The sequence below is a fragment of the Pongo pygmaeus genome, chromosome 16 (genome assembly GCF_028885625.2).
Source record: "Pongo pygmaeus isolate AG05252 chromosome 16, NHGRI_mPonPyg2-v2.0_pri, whole genome shotgun sequence".
Lineage (NCBI taxonomy): Eukaryota > Metazoa > Chordata > Mammalia > Primates > Hominidae > Pongo > Pongo pygmaeus.
In genome coordinates this window covers 41,053,891-41,068,837 of record NC_072389.2, presented here as the reverse complement: position 1 = coordinate 41,068,837, position 14,947 = coordinate 41,053,891, and the positions used below count along the sequence as shown (strand labels likewise).

The window sequence follows — 14,947 nt, the reverse complement described above, 5'->3', positions numbered from 1 at the left end:
AAAAGTATTACTATAAATCCATGTGGGATCCCTTACCCTTGATGAAAATGTACCGAGAAGATAAACTGAAATATACATACATACATACATATATAAATATATATAAATATATATAAATATATATAAATATATATAAATATATAAATATATATAAATATATATAAATATATATATAAATATATATATAAATAAATATATATATTAAATATATATATATATATATCTCTCTCTCTCTCTCTCTCTCTCAAGCACTCCAAATATGTTTTTGTCATCTGGACAAATTGGAACTTGGATTATTTTGAAACCAGTGCATTTTTAAGTAACAACAGCTACTACTTACCGTAAGCCTATTGTGTGCCAGGTATCTTGCATACATAATCTCATTCAAGCCAACACTCCAGACCATAAATGTATGATCATTACTCGCATTTCATAGATTAGGTAAGTAAGGTGTGCAGAGATTCAAGGATTTTCTTAAATCTTTGTAGTTAATAGTGGTGTAGCTAGCATTACCACCAATGTAAGTAATAGGATTTTTACATGGATTTTTCTCTTTTACATCTCACAACAACACCGAGGTAGGAACTATTAATATCCTCATTTTTACAGATGAAGAAACCAATAAAAATCTTAGCCTTTCAACAACTCATGTTGTAAAAGACCTTACTTAGCTCATATGTGATTGGGCTGGGATTTAAACATGGTTTTTTGGGGTTTTTTTTTTTTTACTCCAAAACCAAGGCTTTTGTCAACTAGCCATACCAATCACTCCAGATCAAAATTGAAGTTTGAATTCATATATTTTGTTCTCAATAAGGGCACAAATTCCATCGTACCTTACTGTCCTGATAGAAATTTAAGAATATCAAAAAGTTGCCATGATCTGTATCTTGTCATGTGGTTTCCTTTTCTCTCTGTCTTCCTCAGCCCATTCTTACCCAAGCCTACCCAAGACTCCTCAACACTCTATTTTGCAAGAAGTCCTCATTTTTTTTTTTTTGAGTATCAGAAAGTTTTAGGGGACAATGCTAATGTTTGCTTTTCATTTTATTGTGTTCTCCCATCTTTGCCCAGCTTTTCCTATAGTACCTACAGCACTAGGAGACCAGCTTCTAAGAATGTAGACCGTCCTTCCTGCTGATAAACTGCATTATAATGTTCTCTAGTCCATTCTGCATCTTGGTATATTGACTGGTGCCAAACCACAGTACTCCTATATTTTCTGCATCTGGTTATTTTGTAAGGGCCTTGGTTTTATATTCTCTTTCACTGCCCAACTAGGTTGCATTAACTATAGCCCCTTCTCCTTTCCTCTCAACCTCTTGCCTTCCCTGCCCCAACGCCACTATTTTCCATACATTTTTCCATATATTTCATTCACTATATTTCCCTATATTTCATTAACATTTCTATTTTCACTTGTGCATTGCCCCATGGCAGTCCATTTTGCTCGATCCTCATCTTCAGATCTCCATATGCCCCCACCTCAATATTTTCTCAACCATAAGCATGAAAAAGACTTTGGATCCCACTTTTTATTATATACACACAGTTAAGATAACCAGAAGCAATATCTCTAACTATAGAGAAATTCATACATAATAATTGTGGGATGTTTTTAATGAATACATCTTTTACCATAATTGTTGTTGTCTTTGTACACATGTCTATAATTATATGTGTTAGGCTGGTTCACCTTTCTCCTCCTTATGTTCTTGATTAAAATTTAAAAAAACAAAAAGTCCAGTTTATAAGCATTAGTTATTGAATTGTCACCTTCTCACTCTGCTTATTGACAATAATTTGGAAATAGCAAACATTGTGTCTGATTTATTAGGCCATCCATTTACTATGGCCTGGGGCCACTTCTAAGTGATTAATGGTGTGTGAGGTTGTTGCAATATTAAAAAGATCAACCTGAACCTTAACTCTAGGCATAACAAACTCTTCAGAGGCTTACAATAATTTTGCTTATTTTTTTTATTTCTAGATGTCGACAATGAAATAAACAAATCTTTATTACTCCTTAACTTTGAAATATTAATAGCAGGCTTAAGTAATTTATCTAAAATTCAATACCTATAGTCATTGTGGAAATCTGTACGTCTTGTGAGATTTGTTAGCCAGTGATGAGCAGCCTGGAATACACACACACACACAAGTGCGCTTGTATAATTCCAGCTGAGAATAAAAATCCTTTTTGGGGACATTTTATTTTCATGTATTATAATTCTGTGTTCTATGGGATATTTCAGATTCCTTCCTTAGTTATATCTTTCAAATAGCAATTTATAGTCTACAACGTATTTTTAAAATTATTATATTTCACTTATTTTCTTCAAGGTAGCTAGGGCAAGTAATGTTAGAAATGGAATGAAACTGGAGAATATTAAATGATTTTCAAGGTCATCTACTGACTGGGGCCTTGAACCCAGATCTGATTCCTAGCTCATGGTTCTCTCTACCATGCTTACCTAACTATTAGACCAGACATGTAATACCTACAGTGAAAATTAAGCTTTAATCTTTTAAACAGAAACAAAATTTAATATATTCTATCATACTCTATTTGATCTAGTGTGAAGAGAGAAAGGAATATTCTGATTAATTTTACTTTCTGGTTTCCAATTTCTAAGAATTTAAACCTGGAAAAAATACTTTCAACATCATGAGAGAATTTAAACTTTAATCCAAAGGGCACTTCAAAATCTTATAGTACTTTAGAGTTGTAATTTTTCCATTAATTTTTACTGTTTCATAGAGATAGTGTGAGCCACGAGATTTCCAATGGAACAGTACACCAAAGCACCTTCTTTTCTACTTGGCATTACCTTCTGGCTGCATCCATGTGAATAAACCACAAAGTAGTAAGATAATTTTTTCAGAGCAGAAATATGTTATTTTTTAAAGCTTGAGACAAGAATCTCCCTCTGTTGCCCAGGCTGGAGTACAGTGGTATAATCACAGCTCACTACAGCCTCAACTGCCCAGCCTCAAGTGATCCTCCCACCTCAGCCTCCTAAGTAGCTGGGACCACAAGCATACACCACCACACCTGGTTAAATTTTTTTAGTTTTGCTTTTTAATGTTTTTAAAACCATTTGTTTTGGTTTTGCTTTTTAATGTTTTTGTTTGTTTTGTTTTGTTTTTTAGAGATGGGGTTTCACTGTGTTGCCCAGGCTGGTATGAAACTCGTGACCTCAAGCGGTCCTCCTGTCTCAACCTCCCAAAGTGCTGGAATTACAAGTGTGAGCTTCCATGCCTGATCCAGAAACATTTTAAATGCTTGCACTTTTTGACATAAAGAGTTTTTCATTGTATGAAAGGACTTCAATTTTTCTAAGGGATTTTCTCTCATTAAAATAATGGTTGCAAATATTTTGAAAATACACTTTAATATACTTGAAGATGAAATATTTATTTTAGATACATGCAGTAATCTTCAGCTCCACTTTGAACACCGAGGCCATAAATATATTGTGCTTGTCTTTAATTCTGAATGATCTTAGATGTTCAGTGAGGAAGGTGAGAAAGATGAGGAAGATCGAAGCTAAAATGAATCATAAGAGGAATAAAGTTAACCCCCTAAAAAGTAGTTTTTATGGAGTACTGGTTTCTGATTGAGGCTGTACCTAATTACCACAGACTTGGCTTGAAACAGCATAAATATATTACCTTGCAACTTAGGAGGTCAAAGTCTGCAATGGGTCTTATGGAGGAGCTAAAATCAAGGTGTTGGAATAGCTGTGTTTCTTTGGAGGCTCTGAGGAAGAATCCCTGCCCCCTCTAGGCTAGCTTCTAGAGGCCACCTACATTCTTTGGTTCATGGCCAATCACTCCAGCCTTTTCTTCCACTATCGCATCCTTTTATGTGACTCTAAACCCCCTGACTATAATTTATAAGGACACTTGCGATTATAATGGGTCCATGCATAATCCAGGATAATCCTCCTTCCTCAAGATCCTTAACTAATTAAATCCACAAAGTCCCTTTTGCCGTGTAGATCTTGGGGGTTAGAACGTGGACATCCTTGGGAGGTCGTTCTGCCCACTACTGTATGCATAAAATATTGTAACTTTTAAATAAACATTGAGATAATGACATTTTTTAAAACAATACCCTTATGTAGAATTGATTTCTTTATACAAATATTGTGATCTGTGTAGGAAGGGTATGAGATGATAATACTACCTGGAAGTTGTTTTTAAAATATACTGTATATTTGATTTACTAATCAAATATATTAGTATCAAATCAAATTTGATTAGTAAATCAAATATACAGTATATTTCAGCTGAAAGCAGCTCTCCAGTGTAGGAGTGTGTGTTTTCCCTTACGGAGCAGCATACAGAAATTTAAATTGTGAAAAAGTGTTTTAGGCTGAATGTGCACTGTGGAATATGCTCGAAACAAAGTTTTCCATTAAAATTGGCATTTATGAGTCTCTTGCTAACAGATAATGATCAGCTGTGACCTCATTAGTAACATGAGCAGTAAGGAAGGCAAATACATATTGTTAAACTGGTTTCCACTCTAATGGTGTTCTAGTGAATAAGGAGTTAAGGAAATGTCGTGCTATCCATATTAATTGAGATAAGGCACAGGATGATTTTGGCCTCTTGTTCCAGCACTGTCTCATACCATGTTTTTAAAGTTATTTTCTTTTTTTTTTTAGACGGAGTCTCGCTCTGTCGCCCAGGCTGGAGTGCAGTGGCATGATCTCGGCTCACTGCCAGCTCTGCCTCCCGGGTTCATGCCATTCTCCTGCCTCAACCTCCCAAGTAGCTGGGACTACAGACGCCCACCACCACACCCGGCTAATTTTTTTGTATTTTTAGGAGAGACAGTGTTTCACTGTGTTAGCCAGGATGGTCTCGATCTCCTGACCTTGAGATCTACCCACCTCAGCCTCCCAAAGTGCTGGGATTACAGGCGTGAGCCACTGCGACCGGCCTTTAAAGTTATTTTCAATAACACCTAGCAATTAGGAAGCTTAAAATTACATGTTTTTTAAGACTTGGAATCAAATAACTTCACTCTCTAAAGACTTAAGGCAATGAAAATTTTTTCATTTTAAATTTCACTTTCATTCTAAATTTCACTTTCATTCTAAATTTCACTTTCATTCTTAATTATAATACTCTAGGAATTTCTGTATTTGTCTTTTAAGGTAATTCTACTCTTGGGTATTATAAAATGTTTGTCTTGTCTTTATGTTTGTTTCTCTTGGTTCTATAAATTGCATCCTCGAGTCCAGAAAATGCTGTGTATAAATATATATTATTTCAGTGGCGTGCTAGGGGCTGGCTTGTAACAGCTCCTGTGACTTGATTTTGTGTTCCTTTCCTCCTAGCTCTGAGTTCATCAACAATGTTGGTAGCTTGAAATGGGCTGTGGTGGGAGTATTTACACCACAAAATTGGCAAGCACTCCCAATAAGGGCTTTTTCTTTCCCCCAGAGCTGATTATTAAACATTTACTAGCATTTTTCTGCATACACACACACACGCACAGAGTGCTAATTCAGTTAAGGATTTAGGCATATTCTAATTAATCATGGCTAGTCAGTAGCCAATGTGATTTCTACTAAATGATATAATATGACATATTTCGAACTGTTTAATCTTTCTCAGATCTTAATGCTGTATTATAGTTTGTTCATATCATCACACAATTAAAAGACAAAGATAATATAGGAAAATAAATTTCTACTTTGTAATACATATCAATTAATATCCCCAATATAATGATAGATGCATTAAGAAGGACACATCACTGATGAAATATTCTTGCCAAACATGTATAACTTTAGTCGAACCATGAGACAATATCAGACAAACCCAAACTGAACGTCATAGTTAAGAAAATGGGTGAAGTTTTAAGGACACGTTACAAAACAAATCATCAGTACTCCTTAAAAAAAAAATCAAGGTATTAAAAGACAAGAAGATTGAGAAAGTGTCACATACTAGGGGAGATTAAGGAAATGTGACACTAAATGCAATGTAAAAACCTGAATTAGATAATGATCTAGAAAAGGGATATTAGTGTGAAAATGGGCAAAATTTAAATAAGGCCTGTAGATTAATAAACAGTTTTGCCTGAAGGTTACTTTTGTTTCAATAATTGTTCTATGTTTATGTGAAATAATAACTTCAGGAGAAGCTGGGAAAATGATGGACAAAATTTCTATATTCTTTGTAATTTTTCATCTGAAACCATCTAAGAATAGCATGACTGTGTATTGTTTAAAATGTTTTTTAAAAAGAATATGTTATGGAAGTAGGAAACTCTGGCTTTGAATCCTGATTGTATAAAACTTGAGATTTCAAACAAAATGTTTACATTACTTTGTATTTAAATTTAAATTTACTTTTCTCATCTATAGGAGAGGCGATAATTTTGTTCATTTCACAGAACGGTAGTAATCAAATGAAATAATGTTTTCTAAACCTCCTAACACAATGCCTGACATATAGTATCCACTGAATAAATCATTGTTAAAGAAGCTTTATGATTTTGATGTTGGAGAAAACATAAAACAGTTAAAATGTATTCACAGTTAGAAGTTTCTGAATGTCCTTACATTGATCGTCCGTGTCCTCAAACAGACGTGATTATGAAGAATCAAAACTAGTTTCCAAAAGAGACAATTAAAAGCTTCCACGGGCATAAGGGCCACATCTTTGGTCTAAAAGAAAGAGAAGAGTATGAGGAGTTATAGAGCTAAATTAAACCGGCCCAATATAGTATAAGCTGTACTTTGGGATCTGATCCTGTAAACACAGTGTCATGGCCTGGCCATTAAACCCTGGAGGCATAGATTTCATGATTTCTGAATTGGATAATAACACAGTTGCCTGCCAACTCCTATGCAATCCCCCAGCATTGTACAAGCATATCTTCCTGCATAAATGCCAAATATATGGCAGCTTAATTTTAATCATGTATATTTAGAAGTGTGTTGTGCTTCTAGGTTTACCAGAAATTTTCCTTGGTGACAAATACATACTTCCTAATAAGTTTTGACCCTGTGGGCTAAAGGCAAAATATTCAAAGTAATGCTACCCCAAGACCTGTGCTCCCACTTGCTTTATCTGTATGTATGTACATATATGTGTACATATGCACATAGAAAACATTTATACATATATGTATTTTATATAGAATACTTCTTAGTTTGGTTCAAACATAAGCAGCCAGAGTCACTTCAGATGCTAATGAACACCATTGTCAATGCATATGTCAAAACTCTGTCATAAGTAATAAAAAATTAATTTAAATAATTAAGAAAGATAACCTTTACTTTATTATGCTAAGCTCTCAGTATTCATTTTTCCTTATTTAGATTGATCACAACTTCCAAATATTACAACCAATGAACTTGAAGAGGTACATTGCTCTTGAAATGTGTGCAAATTATTTTAATAAAAATTTCACCTGCAGACAAAACCATCTACTTCCATTCTCTGCAACCTCATTCTTAAAGCAAAATTTACATCACTTAGATACTAATCTAATGACAGGACAATAACCAAATGGCCCAACAACATCAGTAATATGGAAACTTAAAATCATGAATAATCTTTTCATAACTGCCAGGAGGAACTCAATGAATTGTCTTAATTGTATCAGAAAGCGTCATGCATGTGGTTAGGTCTAAAAACACAAGTTTCTAAATATCAGTTGAAAATATTTTTTACCGGGCCATTTTCTACCCAGGCTTCTAGAAAGCACTCTGTAATGGGAGCAACCGCAGATTCTAAGAACAGCTTCCAGCTAGAGTCCAGTCGGCTATTCATCTTTGTGGCTAGGAAGGAAGGAAAATTCTCAAGTACCTTCAGGGGTTTTATAGATACTCTTGCTTCAACTCAGTATTTCTGGTCTTCATAAAACAAGAGTGCCAAGAATGACATAGTGAAGCAGTCAGTTTATTCCAAATGCTGAACTGCTTACTCTACCTTGAATTTTACAAGTTTACAATTTTGGAGCCATTTGAACTACTCATTGGCTCAGTGGTGCAATATTTTTTTAAAGTTATTTCTGACCATAACAGACACTTTAGACCTGCAGTGATGAGCAAGCCCCAGAGGCAAAATACAATAAAGATTTAAGGGCTGTTCAGTGAAGCACTGTGGCTTCTTTGTGGAGGAGTTGAATGAAGTGGGAGGGCTGGCCTGCTATGTGATTATTTCTGACAATGCTGTTTGTTTTATTTTCATTTTATTGCAGTACTTTGGGGCATTGGTAGGTATGATCCAAAAGAAAAATAAGCTTTCATCTAAGATGTTAAAGTTTTTTGGAGGAAGGATGGGTGGTAAGGGGGGCTGCTGTTCTTTTTTGATCTAATAAATGCTGTTTGAAGCAGATGAGATATTCAGAAACGAAACTCAAATTACCTCCACCATGCTTCATACCAGTCGCTTGTGACTGACTTTCTGTCCATATGAAAAAAGATGAGACACATTTAATTCTAGATTTTAATTATTTTAGCTAAATAAAGCCCAGTATATTCCATTCTTTATTTTATGTGATAAACTGTAATCTATTTCTTATCATAAAATCTGAATTTACTACAACGTTATTAGAGGTATGTTTGCTGTCTCTGAAGACGTCCATAATAGGAAGCTAGTGCTATCTGTGTTGGTGTTGTACTTCACTAAATATATAAACTGAATTATTAACAATTCAGGTTAGCTTTCATCTGAGAACCATAGAGTTTTAGTGGGTCCCAGGCTTAGCCAGATATTACTTTATGGATATGTTTCACAGATCCCTTTCCTAGCGAAAACAATTAGTGTGAATGTTCTTATATTCTTCACTCAAGAGTAATAGTTGTGAAAAAGAAAATAAATAATATTTTTATATTATACACACATATGCTATAATATATAGCTTTTTGTAAACACAAATACATTATATATGCACACATACATACTGGATGATGTATTTATTCAAATGTGTATAGACACATATACCTATACCCTTTCATCACATTTATTGATGAGCACATGGACCGTGACACCCTAACAATTGTCTGTCCTTATCAGAATACTGAAGAATTTGCTAACGTGACAATTCACTGGCAAAGAACTGAAGGAGCTCTAAAATCACTCAGGAAACTTTGTCCATCACACTCTCCTCTAACACTTCAACCTTCCCTTATCTCCGAGCTTCTTCCTCTTGTCAGCCCAGAGGAATACTCAAGTCTAGCCTGCCTGTCTTTGAAAAAAGAAACATATTTTCTTCTTGACACATTGGTGTCCTACTAATCTCAAGGATTTCTGCCTATATTTTTATTTGCCTTATAATCAAGCTTCTGGAAAGAATAGTCTACATCTCCTAATTTCTTGCCACCTTTTCACTCAATTCCCTATAAACTGATTTCTGCTTCTACCAATCATTTGAAACTATCTAATTTTCGGCGTAATTTTCAAATTGGCTTCTGACATCACTCTTCTACTAATGACTCCCAAAGGACCTCACTTGATAAATCCACAGGTCAATAATTTTTCATCTTTCTTAACCTGTCAGCATTTGACAAAGAACCACTTCCTCTTTCTTGGAATACTTCCCTCCGTTTTGGGAGGTTATACTCTCCTGGGTTTACTCCCACTGCTTTAGTTGTTTCTTCTCAGCCGCCTTTCCAAGTCCTTTTTCACCTCCCAGCTTTCTTAAATGTTAAGTTTCTGAGGGCTCACTCAGTGAACTTTGTCTCTTTCATATCGACTCTACTCTTGGGGATCTCGTTCTATAACAATGATTAAATATCACCTAAACACTGTTATCTGAACTCTAGACTCATATGCCAACTATTACAGATAATGGACTCCACTTGAGTCCAATATTGATCTCAGTCTCACATTTTTAAAACAAGTTTCTTTTCTGTTGTTGTTGTTGTTGACTTAATTTTTTTTTTAAATTTCAACAGTTTTTTGGAAACAGGTGATTTTTGGTTACATAGGTAAGTTCTTTAGCGGTGATTTCTGAGATTTTGGTGCACCTGTCACCTAAGCAGTGTACACTGTACCCAATGTGTAGTCTTTTATCCCTCACCCCCTCAAACACTTCTCCCTGAGTCCCCAAAGTCCATTATATCATTCCTATGCTTTGGGGCCCTCATAGCTTGGGTCCCATTTATGAGAACATATGAAGTCAAAACCAAGTTTCTTATCTTCTTAAACCCCTCACTCCATCTCAGTTAGTTGAAACTCTAGCTTTCCATTTGCTCCATGCCAAAAACCTTGCAGTCATTGTCACCTCTTTCATTGTGGTCACATGCCACATCTAATTCATTAGCAAATACTGTCGGTTCTTCTTCAAATACATCTTGAATCTAATTGCTTCTTCCTTCTTCTACCTGTACTACCTTGTTCAACTACCATCATCTCTCTCCAGGATTATCAGGATGGTCTCCCCACTGATTTTTCTACTTCTGTCCTTTCCTTATTCAGTCTATTCTAACATAGCCTACAACATGATCCAGCAAAAATATGAGAGATCATATTATACCTCTGCTCAAAACTCTACAATGGTTTCCCATCTCAGTCAGAATAAAAGCCAAAGCATTCACAATAGCCAACAAGGCCCTGTATGATCTGGCTCACTCTTCACCTCCTGCTCATCTCTTCCTCATTCTGTTCTAGCCTCACTGCTCTTCTTCCTTTTCTCAAACATGCCAGGCATTTTCCAGGTTCATTGCCTTTTCACATGCTGTTCATTCCTTCTACCACACTTTTCCTTAGATATTCACATGACTCACTTTATCTTCTTTATACAAGGGTCATCTCATTAAGGCCTTTATAGGCCACCAATTCAAAACTGTAATGCCACCATCCCTGTCATCTGCTTTAGTTTCTCAGTAACACTGACATCCATTCACATTTTTAATATTTTAAATGATCACCTGTTTAATATATTCTACTCCACCTTACCCTATCACCACTGGAATATAAACTCCATGAGCACAAGGATTTGGATCTGTGTTCTGTGTCTACTGATGTAACCTCTAGAACAGTTTGTGTGCCTGAAATATAAATGAATAAGCAAATACAGGAATGAAATCTAAATTTCTCAGACACATAATTTTAACTAGACATTTGATATTTCATATGGCTGCCCACTGCTGTCTGAGAGAGAGATCCACAACCAAACTCACCATTTCACTCACAAGCTCAAAGCCCAGTTCTACAAATTATCTGTTAAGAAACTGCACTGGGTCCTTGCTATCTTTTCCTATGAAATAGGGATAAAATTCCCTACACTCAACATTTGATCTTTCCCTGACTTCAATCTCTACTTTGCTTTTTATTCCACCTACATAAGTACTCATTTGCAGTCTCTTGCTGGATGGTATTCCTCGTCTGAATGTCCATTATATGATGATATTTCCTGCTCATCCTTGTAAGCTGTGTTCAGACCTCTCCTCCATAGTCTTCACTGCTGACTCCCCTCACCCTACTGCTCTACTCCCACATATCCTGCTACAGACTGAATGTTTGTGTCTCCACAAAATTCATGTTAAAACCCTAATTCCCAGTGTGATGGTATTTGGAAATGGAGCATGTGGGAGGTAATTAGAATCAGATAAGGCATGATGGTGGAGCCCTGGTGATGGAATTAGATCCCTGATAAGGCAATGAGGGAACAGAGCTCTTTCTCTCTGCTATGTGTTGATTCAGAGAGCAGGCAGCCATCTGTGAACCAGGAGGACGGCCCTAACCAGGAACTCAATCATGCTGACATGCTCATCGCAGACTTCAGCCTCCAGAACTGTGAGAAATAAATGTCTCTTGTTCAAGCCATCCTGTCTATGGTATTCTGTTACAGTAACTCAGACTGACTAAGGCATATCCGCACACGCCAGCTCAGCACCCTGGCCAGGCACTAACATTGTACTTACCACATTGTATTAAGAACATCCTTTACTGCTCAATTTCCCCTATAGAATATAAAATGCCCAAGGACTGGAGGCACATCTTAATCTTAATCTTAATCTTTGGAGTCCCAGGGTCCTGGCAGAGGAACAGACCCATGTTAGGTGCTCAATAAATTATTACTGAACGATGAATGAATGAGTGAATGGATGAATGAATAAATGAAGTAATATCACAAAGAATATTGGAAGTAATGACAATGTTTTCTTACATACTTTGAGTTTTGCATATTTTTACTGGAGCATGTAATAATATAGCTTACAGATGAAAAGTCACAGATTTGTGATCACTTAAAACATGTCTCCACTACTAAGCTGGTGAGAAGGCAAATAAACTAACTTAGTTTGACCTGAAATTATCCAGTGAAACTCTTATGTCAATATTTTGCAACTTTTTGGATAAAGTGGCCTCATGACTTTCACAGAAAATTGATAGTGAATGTAAAAATATAATGCAGGACAAATTGTCGTCTCTTGTGTTTCTGCAGTAAAGAGAGTTTAAGGATGTCTTGGACCCTGGCCAATGGCTGTAGAATTATTTACTTTCCCCCATTTGCTTTTCTTCCCTCTATATTTCACTTGACAAAGACCAATGTTTAATCACACTACCTTCATTAACTGTATTTTCATTGAAATGACAGAGTTGAAAAGAGATAATAGTCTTAGAAATATGCTGCTCTTCCATAATCCACATTGCCACCTGTGGAAATCTTACAGGAAAGCTATTTAGAATGGAGTCTGATGCTGTGGCAGTAAAACTCACGGTATGTACTTATTAGGTTTGTTCTTTATGTTGCCTTTGAAAACTATATTCCGTTCTTTGAATATTACCATTAACTTTCATAATGTGCAGCCTTCATGTATATATGGTTTTAAAGAGTAACATAAAAATATAGATGTATAAATCAAGGACAAAAAAGTTAATTGGAATTCCATTATTAAAAAAGAAGATAAAAAGATAATTTCCCCATTATTTTATATAAATAGCATACCAATATGATTTAGGGAAAGCTTACATTTATTGACCATGCTTATCACTGTATTAATAAGTATAATGTGATTATACATTTCTCCCTCCATGGTGTTAGATGCAGAGGTTTTGCCTTGACTTCATTCATTGGGTTTGGGTCTTTTGTTTAGTTGAATTTAAGAGACTCCTTTGAGGGAGAACGCTTAAACAACAAATTTGATGTTTATATGTTGCTTTGAAATATTGAGATTAAGTTGCCTTAAGAATCTGAATATGTCCTCTAACTTTTGTCTGTATCATGTAAAAAATGAGTTGGATAAAAAATAAACTATAGTGTGCCATTTATATAATGATAAGAATTATTTCCAAAGATGATTTTTCTAATTTTTGAGTGGCATTAGCTGTCTAGGCAAGGCCAAGGGCATTAATTATAGAGAAGATGCTAGGGTGGAATACTTATGTACCTTTCATTGTTATAGAACTTCATTTGGGAGTTAATATCAGTGCTGTCTCCAAGACCATTCATCTGACACTTGGTAAATGAGTTGTCAGTAAAGAAGAAAATATATTAATAGTTCAGATCAGTTGAAATGGGTGCTCTTATGTGTTTTACCAGAAAATTTCCCCTTCAGTTAACTCAATATCTTTTCTGACACATTTTTGTTGCACTAAAGTGTCTTTTATGGTGTGTCAGAGTTATGAATACTGATAGACCTTCTCTTAAAGTGCCCCTCAAGTTCACTGCCATTTGCTCATTAGGTTTGCTTTTTATTGCATGTCAGAATGTGCCTCCTTTTACGCACCTACTAATAAATGGGAATTGATGAGAACCGTGTCTCCAGAGCAGGCGGTAAATTCAAAGTCTTAAATGAGGAAGTCTGTGAAGCATCCAAGACCAGGGCATGTGCCCATGGATCTTGATCTGGCATACAGGGCATAGCTTATTTGATGTGAAGACTGAAGAGGCACACTTTCCTAAGCAGTACTTGAAGTTCAGAAATGGAAACAGTCCATTTCCCCATTGATCAAAGGACAGAAAAAGCTATCTTTTTAGAGGTGTCTCCAGACTCATTTTCAACTGAAATTTATTTATATAAGTCACACAAATTGTAGCTTTGCAGGAAGTGTTAGTATATTATTTAGAACTCTACCATAAAATTTGTAAGGTGAAGGGGTCAGTGGTAGATGAAGATGCAGCAACAAACAAAACGATGGTGGTTACTATCTAGCAGTGGAGTCAGGGGACTGGTATGTATAATCACTGGGTCATTTGCAGAATGTGAAGATGAAACTATAGCTGAGGAGGCAAAGGGATGGGAGAAGAGAGCAATGCCTCTGTCTGAGGTAGAGTTCTCTGTTTGGCTGAGCACAGTCTGGAAACCCAACCCTATGCTGCCAAGCTCTGGGAAACATCTGACCACCATCAGCATCTTCAAAAGGCAGCTCTTTAGTTCATGGAGATTTGCTGAAATGGCCTTGGTAAGCACCTATGATCATGGAAAAATATGTGAATTAGGTTTGCTGATGAAATGAGATATAGAAAGACACGTGTTATATGAGTTTCAACTGTGGCAAGGAATAGCTTGCTGACTCAAAAAGAAGGCAGAAAATCAATCAGCCAGAAAGTTGCAACTACCCAACAATGATCCACTGGAAAGAGAAGGGAACCCAGAACCCTGAGGGCTTTTCAGAAATTTCAAATTAGTGTTTCTCAATTATTTGTCTACTACTTTTATGGTTTGGTTCCTATCCACAAAGTATTATTAATTTAACATTTTTATTTAAATTAGCCTTACCCTGTATAACAATATATGTGATATACCAGTTTTATATTTTCTAATATATACTAAAATAAACACATAACTATGAAAATTAAAAATTTAGTAACCCCTGGTCTACCTTAAATCTTCTCATGTTCTGCCACTGGGGCAACTTCTGTGCTTCGGGGACACTATGCTAAATGAAAAGAGCAAAATGTCTCTCACATATTTTGGAGAGGACCAGACCAGCAGGGTCTGGGGAAGGGATTTAATATTATTTG

At 35.7% G+C, this 14,947-nt stretch overlaps 1 long non-coding RNA gene across 1 annotated transcript in view; it reads right to left on the bottom strand.

Annotated features, from left to right (window-relative positions):
• The window catches only part of LOC129014078 (uncharacterized), a 517,291-nt gene that overhangs the window by 110,506 nt on the left and 391,838 nt on the right, over nt 1-14,947 (bottom strand). The window contains exon 3 of the long non-coding RNA XR_008494114.2: nt 6,588-6,692. This is a non-coding gene — a long non-coding RNA (uncharacterized LOC129014078). The remainder of the gene's footprint in view (nt 1-6,587; nt 6,693-14,947) is intronic.